General features: G+C 42.2%; 1 protein-coding gene and 1 long non-coding RNA gene across 10 annotated transcripts in view; both read right to left on the bottom strand.

Moving 5' to 3' along the window:
- Window positions 1–16,123, bottom strand: part of LOC146401174 (uncharacterized) — a 1,049,691-nt gene that overhangs the window by 190,547 nt on the left and 843,021 nt on the right. The window lies entirely within an intron of this gene.
- The window catches only part of HIVEP1 (HIVEP zinc finger 1), a 145,842-nt gene that overhangs the window by 8,677 nt on the left and 121,042 nt on the right, over window positions 1–16,123 (bottom strand). The window lies entirely within an intron of this gene.

Below are 16,123 nucleotides of genomic sequence, written 5' to 3'. Positions count from 1 at the left end.
AATGAATGATAAAGGGGTCACCTCTTTATGAACATATAAAAATCCTAAATGTGCAGCAATTAAACCAGAGCTTTAAAATAAATGAGGCTAAAACAAAAAAGTAGTAAAAAAAATCCTCAGAGTTAAAGACTTCAACACTCCACGCTCAATAATTGATGAAACAAATATAGAGAAAAACAGTAAGCACTCAGAAGACTTGAAAAACAGTAATCAGCCAACTAGACAGTGATAGAATGTTCCATGCAACAACAGCAGAATATGCATTCATCAGTACATACCACATTCTGAGCTACGAAGGCAACCTCATCAAATTTCACTGAGTAGAAAACATACAGAATATGTTTTTTAGATGAAAACAGAACTAAACCAGAAATCAATAACTAGAAGATATCTGAAAAATCTCCAAATATTTTAGAATTAAATACCACATTCTTAAATAATCCAGGGGTCAAAAAAGAAAGTCTCAGAGAAAAGCTAAAAATATTTTAAATTGCATAAAATTAATATCTAACCATCAAAACGTGTGGGATGCAGCTCCAACAGTGGTTAAAGGGAAATTTATTGTATTCAGTGCTACTATCAGAAAAGGCAAGCATGTGCAACCAGGCCACCTTGCTGTACAGAAGAAAAGTGACAGAACACTGTAAACCAGCTATAATGGAAAAAATAAAAATCATTATAAATGGAAAATAAAATTTTGCATCACGAGTGAAAAAAATAAAAAAAAAAAAACAGAAGAAAAGGTAGGTCTCAAGTAAATAGCTGAAATTCTCATCTTGAGAAATTAGAGAAAGAAAATGAAACTAAACCCAAGGCAAGGTACAGGAGGGAAAAAAATAGAGATAAAAAAAGCAAAATAATAAAATTGACAAAAGAAAAATGAAGTCAGTGACACCAAAACCTAGGTCTTTGTAAAAAATAAATAAATAAATAAATAAATAAAAAGAAAAGAAAAAAAGAAAACTGACAAATCTCTACTAATACTGGACAAGAAAAAAGGAGAAAAGATACAAATTACCAACATTTGGAAAGAAAGAGGGGCTATCACTACAGACCCCACTGACATGAAAAGGATAATAAAATATTAAAAAAACCCTCTACCAACAAACAACTGGAATTCAAAATTAAAAATGCAATACTACTAACAATAGCATCAGAAGAATAAAATACTTAGGTATAAATTTAAAAATGTGCAGGCTCTGTCTGAGGAAAATGACAAAATACTGGTTAAGTCAGCCACGGGAAAATAATGAAGAGAGATACTGAGTTCCTAGATTAGAAGTCTCAGTATTCTTAGGAGAGCATTTCTTTCCAATTTGATCTATAGTTGTGATACAATTCCATTAAAAATCTCACAAGTATTTTGCAGATAGGACAACCTGATTCTAAAATTTCCATGGGAAAGAAGAGAAACTTGAAGAGCCAAAATAATTTTGAAAAAGGAGAAAAGCTGAAGAACTTACATTAAAGACAGTGAGGAACTGGCAAAAAGCTAGACATCAGTAGATGAGAAAAGTGGGTCAATGGATAAAAACCACACAAACATAATTAGCTAAATTTTGACAAAGGCAATTCTATGGTGAAAGCACAGTCTTTACATAAATGGAACTAAAATAACTGGACACCCACCTACAAAAAAAAAAAAAAAAAAAGACACATACCTTATACCTCATACAAATAAAACTATAAAGAACCTTGGAAAAATCTGTGTGACCTTGGATCAGACAGAGACGTCTCACATATGACACCAAAAGCACAATCAATAAAAGCAACAACTGGTAAGCTGCGCCTCATTAATATCAAGAAGACTTCTGCTCTGAGAAAGACACCGTAAGAAGGAAGAACAAGACAAGGCACAGACTGGGGGGAAAACATCTGCAAATCACCTTTGTGACAAAGAGATTATCTGCAGACTGAAAGCAGCTCTTTTTGCCCCCTTCCTGTTCGCCCATTTCTGTTCCCTTCCAATCTTCAAAGAACCTAATTACAGGAATGAGATCGCTGGGTAATTTAACCCAACTCCTGATTTAGGCTCTCCTGAATGCACACCATGCCTCGCCTAACCTATTGATTCTCCTCCTAGATGAAAAGAAATAATGAGGAACTAAGCAGTTAACAAAACCACCAGCTCTCTGCCCTCAACAGCCTCCTTAAGCAATCCTGCAGGCAGATCAAGCGGGCAAGACAGCATCTAAAGAGAGAGGCAGCCAGACAGCAGACGACGGAGCGTGATGCAGAACCCAACCTCCTGCTCAATGATTCTCTGAGATTCCGCCCCCCTTTGCCCTTTAAAAACTGCAATGCTGAGCAGAATCTTTGGAGTTGGTGTCTGGACGTGCATTCACCTTCTCCCCACATCATCACCTTTTCTGACTAAAGCATCTTTCCTTCCTACTGACACTCGCCTCTGGAATTATTGGCTTTTAAGCGACAGGTGGCCGAACCTGAGTTCGGTAATAAGATCCTGTTTCAAGAACACTTAAATTCAACATTGGAAAAGCAAACAACCCACTTTAAAAAATGGGCAAATTTTCTGAAGATACTTCACCAACGAAGACATCTGGAAAAGCTGCCCAGTGCCATCAATCATTAGGGAAACGCAAATTAAGACCACAGGAAATCCCACTCTACAGCTCTTAGGATGTAGCTTTTTAAAATGTGCTGGTAAGGTTGCAGAAAAACTGGACTCTCATTCAGGGTGGGCAGGAATGTAAGTGTAAGTGGCCCAGATACTTTGAAAAACAGTTTGACAATTGCTGACAAAGCTAAGTGTATACCAAGTTCATGACCCAGAGACTTCACTCCTAGTACCAAACCCTGGAGAAATGGAAATGTCATTCACAGAAAAGCCTGTACATGCATGTTTTACAGAGACTTTCTTCATGTTTGCCAAAGACTGGAAGGAACCCATATATCTTTCAAGTGCTCAGTGGATAAGAAGCTATGGCACATCAACACAATGGAATACGACTCAGCAACAAAAAAGGAAGAACTATGGATTTACGTAACAGAAATAAATCTTATGTGTATTTTGCTAAGTGAGGGAGTCAGACTCCCAAAGCTACTTGTTCTGATTCCTTGCATATGACACTGGGAAATAGAAACACAGGGAGGAAAAGAGAGCAGTGGTTGCTAGGGGTTGTCTCTAAAGAAGTGGCACAGGGGAATTTGGGAGCGATGGAGCTGTTCTCTATGGAACTGTGGGTGTGGACATACAATTCTACGAATATGTCAAACCCCATAGAACTGTACACCATAAAGGGAATTTTATGGTGTGTAAATAAAAACTTAGTTAACCAGGCTGTGGGGAAAACCTAAGCTGAAATGCAAGCTGAACCAGACGACTGAGTACAAATGAACCCACAACCAGGTAACCCTGGCAAAAAGGGTTCTGACCAGATGTGCTAAAGGCTAAAGACCAAACAGGCTGCACACACTGTGCAGTGGTTGTAAATCTGTTTTGTTTTTTTTTCCCCCCAAGGTGGGTCAGCCTTTCTGGAACTAGCATACTGGTATTCTGGAGTTGAACAAATAAGTGAGTGGGTTTCTCACTGCAGGTGAAGGCATGAAAAGGACATGGAGCAGGCCAGGATCAACGCTGCGGTGCTGTACCCAGAATTAGAATGATCAGGATTGAGTCAGGTCCTGGTGTATTTACATGTGTGTGTACAGACATAAACACAGATGTGTGTCTCCATGAGGTAGCACACATCCAGCATTTCCCAGCTCTGTCCACTGAGCGGGGCTAGAAGCAGTGACAGGTTAGTAGCCGTGACACAGCACCTAGTGGCCAGAACGTGGTTCCTAAATACCATGCTTCGCTTCAGTAAAGGGAACCAGGGCTCCTTGGAAAAGAGGTCAGTTCCAGGGCTGGAATATCTTGGGGTGTCGGAAAGTAAGGAACTGCTTCAAGAAGAAGTAGGTTGAAAGGGTATTGAAAGACACCTCAAAAAGCTGTCAGTGGCCTATGAGAACTTGAGCTGCACCATAAATAATAATACTGGATTGTAACCCATAGAATAAAATATCCTTGAGTCCATATTGATGTAAACGAACAAAGGGATGAATGAACAAATGGAGAAATGGTAATTTTTCCCTTGCAGAAAATTCTAATTAATAAATTAGAACACTAGGAGTTCCCGTCATGGCTCAGCAGTGACAAGCCTGACTGATATCTATGAGGACTTGGGTTCAATCCCTGGCCTCGCTCAGTGGGTTAAGGATCCGGCATTGCTGTGAACTGTGGTGTAGGTCGGCAGATGTGGCTTGGATCCCCTGTTGCTGTGGCTGTGGTGTAGGCCGGCAGCTGTAGCTCTGATTGGACCCCTAGCCTGGGAACCTCCATATGCCGCGGGAGTGGCCCTAAAAAGGGAAAAAAAAAAAAATTAGAACACTACCTAGTAATACTTACCACTGGCAAGACCTATCAACACCTGCATAGTCTCAAGTATCTCCACAAATATTTAATATTTATAATGGGAATAACAGTAAGTTTACAGTAGACAGTCCTGGCAGATCTCACCTTAGCCAACTAATGAAGGTTCACACCTACTTACATGTGCCCCCCGATACGACCCACTAAGCAAAGCATCCTCACCCTCTGGTACCTTCCCAGCGACGTCCAACCTCAGTCCAGCCACGAGCATCTATCGGAAGACCCCAAGTGAAGACATGTTACAAAATAACTGATCAGTACTCTATAAATGTCAAGGTCAGGAAAGACAGGATAGGCTAGGAACGTGCTGGAGGAGCCACTACCACCAAGTGCAACGTGAGGTCCTGAAGGAGAGCCTGGGGCAGGAAAAGGATCCGTGGAAAAACTGGCAGGTCCTGTACTTGAGTTAGTAATACTGAGCTGAGGTTAATTCCTCAGGGCTGACGACACTCTATGGTTATGTAAGAGGCTCGGGTAAGGGGAGGCAGCCTAAAGAGGACACAGGAACTCTCTCTACTAGTTTTTCAACTTTTCTAGAAGACTACAACAATCTTTTTTAAAATGGCATAAAAAAAAAAAAAAAAAAAAACAACCAAAAAACCTAAATGCCAAGGCCCCGGAATCTTTATTTTACTCTATTGACACCAACATGCCGTCTCATTCAGATAAGCGCACAGTCTCCACCTCTCTGCTGTTCTTATTATACTTCCCAGATTTCTCTTTCTGAAAAGCAATTTTTTTTTCCTTTCCTATTGTTTTATAGGAGGCTATTAACTGAAATAAATTCCAACACTTCTCTTGGTTAGTTTAAAAGCAATGGAAATTGCTCTAAAATACAGCCTAACCTATATCCATGCTTTAAAAATCTGGCACCTAAAACTGTTCTTATGTTGTATCTTGTACTTATTCTGCATTTCTGGCTTAGTTGTACATATGATGCCTCAATGGCTCGACTCGGTTCTAGGCATCGAGACTCTGAGAGAACCCGGCTTGGCACTACACTCAGACCAGTGCTGTCTGATCACAACTAAATCCTAACGGCTGATTAAGGACCTGACTTCTTCTCAGACAATGCTTTAAAAAATTTTAAGAAGTAAGTTAATTATTTCAAAGTGTGGAGCCCACAGCTCCAAAGTGTCAGAGCCAAGATTCAAACCCAGGTCTGTCTGGCTCTGGAGTCTGTGCTAAACAGTCTCCATTTAGATGTCACATCATTAAAAACCTAAATACAGAGTCATCTGAAAGAAGGTCAGCAATGAATTACAGCAAATAACCTAGTTTATAAATATGCTTGAGTTGAATGTATAGAGGTACAGACACTAAGAGCGTCAAGTAATTATTTTATTATGAATAGTAAGAACATAATATCCCAAGAAGAATGTAAACTAATAACCTTTTAAATTTCACAACCGCATTTTATAGTAAGTACGGAAGTGTAAGAATAATTAAATTGTAAATCTTTTACATTTTTTATTTTACATGTAGATATAAAGTTTCAGTGTATGCAGTTTTAAAGAAGGATTTATAAACAGTACCATATGCTTCCTGATGGGGGGTGGGAGGCTGGGTAAAGCTATCTGGCTCCGTTTTAATCTGGTTTTGTCTTGGTCACACCACACCTCAGACCAAGGTTCGCAGCCCTCCGGGTGGCAAGAGGCACAGGCTGGCGGGGTCCCTGGACTTTCTTTCTCCCTGGACAGAACTACCTCCTCCAGCTCACAGAGGACTTGAGAAGAGCTGGGATTCCTTCCTACAGTCTTCCTTCCCCAAGATAAAGACCAAATAATGTTTATCTCTGTGTGTTCACTGTGTCTTGAAACTCCCGAAGGGAAGACCTTGGCCACAGTCTGAAAACCTGAAAATGAATTTTGGATCATTGCATTTTTGCTAAACAGGGTGGAGATCCCAGAGCGATCAAAAAAACAAGATAAGGAACGTGAACAGAAGACAAGGGCATTTTTAAAATATCTGCGGCACCAACACAAAGCCCACACACCTGTGCTCCCTGGATTCAGGCTAAAAAAAATCCTTTCCTGCTCCTGAGTTGTCCCCCTTCACCCCCACCCCAAAGAAGACTATTATTACTACACGAGGCAGAAGTTGTGTGGATAGATGACCCGGCAAGGAAAGGTGACTTGTCCACGATGACAGGTCAGCAAGACCAAGAAGACTTGTCTACTCCCACACTTGCCATCTTGGACTTTGTGGTATCGCTTCTTTTGCCGCAGTGTGGCACGGGAACTTCAGCGTGGCATTCCTCTTCTACCAGGGGCTGCCAAGCCGTAGTCGCTGGCCCCGTGTGGCTCCGGCTTGTTCTTTTAAATAAAGTTTTAGTGGAATACAGCCAGGCTCACTGTTTACATACTGTCTGTGGCAGCTTTGCTGACACAGCTACAGGGTTTAGGCATCATGCTGAGACTGTGTAGCTCACAAAGCCGCCTAAAATATTGATTATCAGGCCCTTTACAGAAAAAGTTTGCCAAACATTTTATTCTGGTGTCATGTTTAAATCGAACAGCACCTGTGATACCACACTCATCTTATAAAAGGAAGTCAAGAGACTTACATACACCTAGAAAGCATCAAAGCCAGAATGTGCAAACAAGGTATTTTTTTGTTTTTGTATTTAGGAGTCCTGTCATTACTTCAAAAAGATATACTATATGACAACTGGTTCTTCCTCCTCGGTGTGTACAATACAGATTGTATTTTATTTAAAAAAATCTACAATTATAGTTGATTTACAATATTCTGTCACCTAAAGATGTATTTTAAAATCCGGTTTCAGTTGCATAAACTGCCCTCATCCCTGCCCGACAGTGACCCCTGCTGGTCGGAGTCAGGCAGGCTGTCCTCAGACAAGCTCGGGCTGCCCCAGCCCTGCACCGGGTCAGGGACTTGGCCTCCATCAACATTCTCTTGTGGTTGTCATGTGTCTGCTTTTGTTTTTCTCATATGTTTAGAAAAACTGCTCCGAAATCCAGACAAACAATGGTAACCTGGGGACAAACTTTTAAAGCATGCAACTACTGCCGTAATCAGATTTTGTTTGGTGTTTTTGTTAAACTGTGCTTTCACCTTAACAACATAATGGGCCAGAGCTGAACGTTTGTTAACTTTCAGACGTTAGCCAAACGGCAGTCATAGCTGCCTTGTTCATTAATGACATGACACTTCTATATTTTCACTATAAATCTCAAGACCTGTCATGGTTTTGGACTGTGAGTGGAAGTTTTTCTTAAAAGGGGTAATAGTATTTTCCATAAAAATCCCAGTGACAAAATCATATTCTACAGGTTTCAATTAGAAAGAATTTCATTTAGAAAACTCCACTAAATTTCTTTTAAGGGTCAGTGTGATCTAGGTTTTAAATCCTGTGACGGAACGCCCTCTTCCTAAACACGTCATCCCACGTCCTTAACCTCCAAGGAGAATAACGCGTCCAGTTGCGCTCTGCCACACTGAAGGGCCCTCCCAGTCTGGCAGTTGAGAGCACATGTTAACATCCCCAGCGCTGAAGCCCGGCCGTCTGTTGACAAAAACATTCTTTGGATCAAGGCATGAAAAGCAAACAGCCGGTAGCATGATTTTTGACACAAAGGGCGAAAAGGAAGAAGTATTTACTGACACCCCAAGAACACAGGGACAAAATTCCTGAACCTATACAATTCTTCGTGGCAAGGCTGCAGGGGCCTGTGCAACTGGCTGGAGGGCTTAGACTTTGCAGAGGCACCTACTATAATTACAGCTCGAGATGCCGGTTTTCAATTAAATGGAAACTCCTTTCAGAAGTCAAACGTTCACATTTTAATGACTGCCTTAGATAAATTTTCCCTGTGCTTCATTCAAAATAAATGTCTCCCAACATCTCTATATTTATTCCATTCAAAAATCAGAACAAGAACTCATCTGCTTCTGCTGAAGGATAAAGTGGGCAGCTGCATCGCCTGCTGTTGCTAAGGGAGGTAAGAATCGAATACCAGGGGTCTTTGGTCCCTCATCACGGCATCTTCGCACTGACCTTCAATGAGCACTCCATCAACCAGGGAGCGTGCACCTTTCGCTGGAGAAAGACATTCTGGGTATGGAGTCGGTCGAGAGTACAGAACGGGTTTAGAATATTCAAAAGAAAAAGATTGAAGATACCGCTAGGAAAAGAAATACTGTAGATAAGGACAAAAAAATCTAGGGTAAACCTATGGTGAAAATAAATAAAATAAAACAAGGCAGATGTAAAGGAATAACTACATACTAACACAGAATCAAAAGACTTGGACTTTCCCCAGAAAACCAGAAGCTGACCGTGGTATTACCAAATGGTTTCTCCTGCAGACCTAAAAATACTATCCTTAGGTTTCTGGGTGCTACTCTGAAGTCTCGCATTTACAGTCAGATCACCCAAGGGACGTCCTTGTGGGTTTTCTTTTTCTCTTTAAAAAATTTAGCCCACTTCCTAGATGTCCAGCATAATCAAGGTTTAAATGCCTATAGTAAGATCTCGCATATCCTGTTAACACTGACTTAGGTATGTGTGGCTTTCATAAAGGTGTGCTGAATCGAACAGTCCTTTTTTTTCTCTTCTTTTTCCTGCTGCACCTGCAACACACTGAAGTTCCTCGGCCAATGGTCAAATAGGAGCTGCATCTGTGACCTTCACCACAACCTGTGGCAACGCCGAATTCTTAACCCACTGAGGCTGGGGATCAAACCCGCATCTTCACAGGGACAACATTGGGTCCTTAACCCACTGAGCCACAATGGGAACCTCCTAGTGGTCCTTCTTAAGCAGATGTAGGACTTCATTTCTCACAAAACTACCTCGCTGTTAATGTGACATGTGAAAGTGGCTGTCAAAACTACCTAAGAATTTTATTCAGTATCTAGAGGAGACTTAAGGTCGCAAATTGTCATACTGCTCAAGACTTGAGGTTTCAGTGTCCTGCTTTCCTAACAGACAAGTAGCTCTTGAGTCTGGCTATTTTTCTTTAATCACGGTTTAGTATTTAGCAGGCACCTGTAATCTAGTAGCATAATTGAGAAATTCTGACTGTGTTTAGGGACTCCTAGGTGACAGAGGAGATTCAGCTGAGAGGGTTTGCTCAGTCATTTTAAACCTGCACTCTTCATCCAGCAGACCAGGAAGGGCCCGGATAACTGCAGCCGCGAGGGCGAAATGAAAGGCATCTGAAATGCCACTGGAATCACCACCTTTGGGAATACAGGTAAGAAACCACCGTGGCACCTACCGCGGGCCAAACCTTAGCGTTTTCCTGCGAGTTTATTGCAGACACGCGGCAAATGGAATCCCAGTGCGGCTTCTAGCCGTATACTCTGCCTATTACCAGAGTTAGGTTAGATGAAATAAGAGGACGAGAGAGGGTATCACCGCCCCCGGAGGCCACAGCAGCATCTGATAAAACTGCTCACCGTTAAAGAGAAAAGACAGCAGGTTATGTGGGAAAAGACCCTACTTACACAACGCAATTTTATCACTTATTTTCACGTATTGGAAAATGAAAATATAGGAAAATGCGGAATACACTCTCAGGAATCTTGAGATGGCAGCTGAGTCTCGGAAGGAAGCGCAGCCGTGAGCCTGAGCCCCGGGAAGGGGGGAGAGGTTCCTTGTCCTCTGGGAGGGGGCAGGGGGAGGCCCTAGAGTGTTCGACCCCTAGGCACCAACCAGCCTCTGGACCCTCGGCGTCCTTCTAGCAGATGGACACTTCAAAGTTTAAAACTGGGATACTTGAAAATATTTATTCTCCCTATTTTTTTTTTTTTTTCTTCAAAGTCAGCCACTTCTCCTACGACTAATACATGGCTAATAACTTGTATTTTTCCTTGGAAAATGAAGTTGATGGTAAAATGAAACACTTTATAACATAACACTGCTACAACTTATAGCATGGGCAAGGTGTTAAAACATACACGGAAACATGAAGGTAGGAAAAAATCAAGTCCTTATCTTTAATGACAGTCTATTCTGCACTTTTATGACGGTCTATTCAGGGAAAGTTCTACACCACAGCGCTGCTAAGTCAGAGTAAAAAATTAGTTTCAGGAGAAATAACGCTCTCTAATCTAATAAACAAAGAGCAAGATTTCAAAACAAGCGACTATACATTTATAGATATACATACAAAACTGGATGTCACAAGGGAAAAGTCTTAGCAGACTTTCCACCCAAACCTGTAAACTCTATCTGGTGGAAAACAAAGGATGCTGAAATACTGAGGTACTTTGTTTATAAAAATACCCTTTCAGGGAGTTCCCGCTATGGCACATTGGGTCAAGGATCTGAGTTGTCTCTGTGGTGGCGAGGGTTTGATCCTGGCCTGGTGCAGTGGGTTAAGGTGCACAGGTAGCAGCTATGGTTCGGATTTGATCCCTTGCCAGGAACTTCCATATGCTGTGGGTGTGTCTCCTTCATCAAAGCAAAACAAAACAAAACAAAACGCTTTCAGAAAGAGATTTTTGCTCTGTGTTGTTATTTATTTTCATTCTTTTAGTCATTATTGTTTAATTTTCCACTACAAAATAAAACAGCAGTGGCAGAAAGGAAAAACAAACAAAGAAACAAAAACTCAGCAATGAAAATTCCAGGGACACAAATGAAAAGCCTTTTACTGGATTTGTTTCCTTGTTTCACAATCTTTGGAGAAAATAATCCAGATTAAAGGTCAGATGTATACGGGACTAATGAGGCCAATGGCTTTAAATTACTTTACATGATACCAAAAAAAAAAAAAAAAAAAAAGTCAGACTTTGTTAAAGGAACATGCTGAAACGCCCCCGTGCAGTGTGACCTGCCCCCAGCCCCTTTCGCCGTGGGCGCCCCATCCAACTCTCTCACCCCGTCCCACTTATACTCCCAGTGCCTGGCCCCTCTCCCCACCTCCGGGCTTCCGCCCCAAGAGCTCCCTCCGTCCAGAACGCCTGCCTTCACTCACCCTCGTCGCAGACCACAATCTATGGATAAGCAAATCCTTCCCTTCCTCCCGTGGACCCTTAGTCATCCCTCTGCTACCCACTGGGCCGTCACCGTCCCTCCCAGGTCCCAGCGGCGGGACGTGAGCCCTGCCGGGTCTGAGCTCACGCCGCCCTCACAGCCACGGCCGAGGAACTCCTGGCGCAGGGACGGGGACACAGTGAACAGAGGCTGAGGTGCTAAAAAAAGTGACTCAATCAAAAAGAGAATAAAGCCTTCTTCTCTGGATCCACTAAGAAACAGAACAAGTTTTATCGATCTGGACACATTGTTACTATAGATGAAAAAATGGACTCATCAGAATAACTTAAAATACCTTCCAGTCTTCTGACCTAATAACCAAGAAGTAACAAATCAACTCATTAACACCATCGTCACTTTGAAGTACCCACACTGACCATGGCCAAATCACGGAAACAGGATAGGTAAAGGCATGAAATATTGTTGAACTACTATTACATCTATTCAATTGTAATGAAGGACCTGAGTGGAAAACGAATACATCAAATTCTAAAAATAACATCGTTGAATCATCTCCTGGCATATTATAGGTCATTTTTCCAGCCATTCATTCAATCAACAACCATTTACTACCTACTGCGTGACAGCCACCATGCCAGCAAGTGCTGGAGAGAGAGAAGTGAACACAGGAGATCCCTGTGCTGAGGCTTTACTTTCCAGTTGAAAAAAACAGATAAATACACACACACAGCCCTGCCCCTGGCGGTGCTAAGTGCTACATGGGAGAACCAGGACGGGGCAGGGGCACTAAGCCATGCTGGGAGCAGAGAGTGGGGTGCTTTTTTTCTAGGAGGAAGTTCAGGAAGGCCTCACGGATGAGGTGAACTTGAAGGCTGACTCTGCATCTGGGGGAGGGCGTCCCCAAAGAGGAGAGGAGAGGAGGCCCCAGACAGGGCCTCGCTGGTGCGCCCGCGCCCCAGCAGGCAGTCAGCGTGGTCACAGCCGAGGGAGCTGGGGAGGAAGGATGGGAGCGGGGTTTCAGAGCCGGTGGACAGGAAGGTGAGGGGGCCGAGACTCGTGGTGCAGCACACCGCTGCTCTGCACGAGACAGGAAATCGGTGGACAGTTTTAAGCAAAGTAATGACAATTTTTAAAAATCACTTTTGGCTGCTGTGTTGAAAGCAGTCTGTAAAGAGGCAGGGGCTGAACCCTGGAGACCGGCCAGGCACCACTGCAAGCAACTGAAGAGGAAACGAGGGCGGCCTGGACCAGGGCTGGGTGGCAGAAAGAACCAAAGGTTTTCCTGGTGGATTGGAGGCCAAGGACGTCAAGGACGACTTCCAGAGTTTTGGCTTCGAAGCTGGGAAGATGGGAGGAGAGCAGAGGAGAAGCGTGCTTCTGGGAGGTGAGGGGTAAACCGGGAGTTTGGGGCACGTGACTCCAGAGGCTTTGCAGACATCCGAGTGCAGATGGTGAGAAGGCAGGCGGGGGACGTGCGCGCCTACAACCATCAGCATATAGATGGGATTTAAAGTCGGAAGACTGGGTGAGACCACCGGGGAGGGGGGTATAAACAGAGAAGAGATGTGAGAGCGTGGCCCTGGGTACCACACTGAGGGGCTGGAGAGATGAGGAGAAGCCAGCAAGGGAGCGTGAAAAAGAACACCTAGTAGATTCCAGGCTGGGGTTAGGCTAGGAAGCAGTACCTCCTTCAGATCTGCAGCATTACACGCTGCGGGCCTCTGGGCTTGCCCCTCTAAGAACACAGACAACTGAAGAACTGCCAAGCAAGACCCCTTCTCTATCAGCCATTTAATGGCGTGAAACTTCTTCCCAAAGCATAATAACATCCAACCTTAGGATAGTAATCAAGAAAACATAAAGACAGTGGACTACTATCCAGGGCCTCAAATGAAAATTCGTACAGGATCAGATACAGTTAAGGATGTGCAGAAATAGAAACTGTTCCTAGATAATGATTTATAATGACAATGCAGAATTAACTCTCTAGGCATCTACATACAAGGTGGCACTGTGCGAATTTAGAATACACACCTAAAACCACTGCAGAGGTATATACATGTATGTTAAATGAAATGAAAGAAAACCCCACGTCCAGTTGGTGTTTGGCCTCTGGGACCGAGGGTGGCTGGCAAAGGTGCGTAAGGCGAACTGTGTGTGCCTAATGTGTAAGGCCTTACCTAGCATTTTTTTTTTCCCCCAAAACTATGCTGAATTTGTGAAAAACTGGAAGCAAATGCGAGACAGCATTTACCATCATCAACTCTGGTATGAATATATGAATGCATGTGAGAAAGCTCTTTGCAATCTTTGTGTATTTAAAAAAACCCTCAAAATAGGTTTAAAAGCACAAAAGACAATAATAAAGGAAAAACAAGGCCATTTGTTTAAAACAACAATGTCTGCTACATTTATGCCTGCATTCCAAATCTATCATAAAGCAAAAGTGGAGGGGTGTGTTTTGTTGGCTAATATATTATAAAGAATTATGAGGTGTCTGGTATGGCTAGCATTTGGCAAACTCTACCTATAAGCTACCATTTACTGTTCAATGAAAACTGTGAAAAAAACTTTGAGCGCACTACCAATAAATATAGTAATAAAAAAACAAAGAAAAACAGGTAAAACTACCTAGTTTCATCGGAAGATGGCAGCTGAATTAGAAAGTGGGCTATCAAGTTTGAGTTATAATCTAAGACCTGGTACCACCGCTCTCTGGATGAGATGAGAAACAGCAGGAAGGAAGGGAGAGGTATACAGGGCCCATCAGTCAGCCGGTCGAAACAATTCAAGAGCATTAATGGAAACTGCACTCAATTCTCCCGTGTAAATTCGGGACATCACACTCTGCTCCTTGACAACTTAGAAGATTCTACATACATTTTATTTAATTTTGATAAGACTCATCCTCTTTTTTTTTTTGCCACTGTGTGCAGCACCTTAATGTCGGAATCTTGGTTCCCAAACAGGGATTGAACCTGGGCCGCAGCAGTGGAAGCACCAAGTCCTAACCACTAGACCACCAGGGAACTCCCAAGACTCATCTTCATAAAGAAGTAAAACACTGAAGGGTACATATTATAATAATACTTTTTACATTTATTCATTTTTCAGAAATTAGTATTTCATATCGTATCCTCTATTTTGGGCCTTTTCTAATCTATGTGTAATATACTCATTGAAATCGTTACCCATTTTTCCTAGCTTTTTAATGCAGAATTGCTCAACACAGGAGTTCCTGTTGTGGCTCAGTGGTTAATGAACCTGACTAGTACCCATGAGGACATGGGTTCCACCCCTGGCCTTGCTCAGTGGGTTAAAGATGTCACTTTGCCCTGAGCTGTGGTGTAGGTTGCAGATGCAGCTCAGATCCTGTGTTGCTGTGGTTGTGGTGTCGGCCAGCAGCAACAGCTCTGATTTGACCCTGAGCCTGGGAATCTCCATGTGCCCCACATGTCGCCCCAAAAAGACCAAAAAAAAAAAAAAAAAAAAAAGAATTGCTCAACATAATAGCAATGAAGCAAATAAATAATACAGAAGGATTTTTTTCACTTGAATAGTTATGGTAATTAATTTCCTGCATGGTTTAAGAGCATAAAATAAATCAGACTATTTACATCGGAAGAAATTTATAAGTCAATTAATTTTATTAAATGTGTGTCTTTAAACAAAGACAGCAAAACACAGAATTCAATTCCTAGCAATTGAAAAATCACCTTTCAATAAATATGTTCCCAGAACAATAAGTTACACATATGTCAATTTGATATATACTTTTAAATCCTGACTTTGACAGCCCCAATATGTATCAAAGCACCAGAGTGGCTGTAAAACATTAAACAACTTCTTATTGTCTTAAGTTTATGATTCTTTTTTCCTTCTATTAAGAATACATCAGTTTATTCCCAGATATTAAAATAAAGGCAATCCTTTTCTTGTGCTTAAAATACTAAATCATATCAACCGTAGCAGGTAGGTTATGAGTCACTTCTCCTGAATAGTTAGGAACAAATTCAGGCTGATTCACTGAGTGTGTTACTGGTTGCCAGGTGGAATTAAAAGCGTTTGATTGATTTACCTATATTTTCAAGGATATCATCACCCTTTTTCTTTTGAAATTTTTTCTACATCAAATTAGTACATACTAGCTAAAACACAGCAATCAGGTTAATGTTTAATTTACGGTATTTTTCAGAAAAACAGTAGGACAACTTTTTTTTCCTTTGGCCACATCCGAGGCACATGGAAGTTCCCAGGCCAGGGATGGAACACATGCCACAACAGCAACTGGAGCCACTGCAGTGACAATGTCACATCCTTCACCTGCTGCACCACAGGAGAACTCCAGCCTTTTTTTTTTAGCTTTTTTAGGGCTGCACCTATGGCACATGGAGGTTCGCAGGCTAGGGGTCCAATCAGAGCTACAGCTGCTGGTCTCCACCACAGCCACAGCCACACGGGATCTGAGCCGCGTCTGTGACCTACACCACAGCGCACGGCGATGCCAGATCCTTAACCCACCGAGCGAGGCCAAGGATTGAACCCTCAACCTCATGGTTCCCAGTCAGGTTCGTTAACTGGTAAGCCACGAAGGGAACTCACAACTTTTTTTTTTTTTTTGAAAACATATCACTTTTGTTGATAAATTCTTAGGTTAAAACAGAAAAGTCTTATAAAATGACACGTCTATTGTCTGACTAGTCAGAACAGATGAGCAG

This window comes from Sus scrofa, chromosome 7 (assembly GCF_054392235.1).
Source record: "Sus scrofa isolate SSC_HxYL_T2T_F1_AM1 chromosome 7, Sscrofa_HxYL_maternal_Yorkshire_Landrace_v2.0, whole genome shotgun sequence".
NCBI lineage: Eukaryota > Metazoa > Chordata > Mammalia > Artiodactyla > Suidae > Sus > Sus scrofa.
Note: the sequence above shows the minus strand (reverse complement) of the source record. Positions and strands in the feature narration are given on the sequence as shown.